This window comes from Wasmannia auropunctata, unplaced genomic scaffold (genome assembly GCF_000956235.1).
Source record: "Wasmannia auropunctata unplaced genomic scaffold, wasmannia.A_1.0 LD291968.1, whole genome shotgun sequence".
NCBI classification, from domain to species: domain Eukaryota; kingdom Metazoa; phylum Arthropoda; class Insecta; order Hymenoptera; family Formicidae; genus Wasmannia; species Wasmannia auropunctata.
Genome location: NW_012070922.1, coordinates 534 through 1,318, shown reverse-complemented (window position 1 = coordinate 1,318; position 785 = coordinate 534).

The window sequence follows — 785 nt, the reverse complement described above, 5'->3', positions numbered from 1 at the left end:
CACTTTGCCATGCTCTCACCTTCTTCGATTAAAATATCAACGAAATGCTGCAGTATATTCAAATGAAATGCAGGGTTTAATATCTTTCGCCGCGAATTCCACTTGGCGCCTAAAACATGAAAGACATGCATAATCATAAGATAAACACTTTGCAGTAAGACCGTTCATATATATTACGATTAATTAAGCTTCACTCAATATTACTAGATATCTCAAATTATGATATCACAAGCAAGAAAATAAAATAAAACACAATAAAATATATTAAAATAGGAACATATTTCAATAAAACAATACTTAAAATCGATTTGTAAAGTATATCGAAAATTCTTTTTTCGTTAATTTATAAAAACTATATACACTGGTCAACAAAATTAATTAACGCATAAGTAAAAAACATAGCAGGATAAGTATGTGTGTGCTGCCTCCGCACGAATTCGGTCAAGATTTTTACTATATGTTGGCAGTGATGTAAGAATGAATTTCGGAAAAGATTATATTGGAAAAAAATTTTTTTATGAAAGTTGTGAAACGAGATGAAATTGAAAATTAATAAAATGAATTTTCTCTTTAATGGACCGATTTTGACGAAAAAATATATGTTAGGAGTTTCAATGGTGTGATGTTTCAACAAAATTATGAAAATTTTTTTTCGAAAAAACTAGTTGAAATAATTTTTTAAATATTTTCCAATTATTTTAATGGATGTACTTGAGACACTACAACCATTTTTTACTTAAAAAATCTTTGACTTATTTAACACAACATATTTAATTTTCAAAACA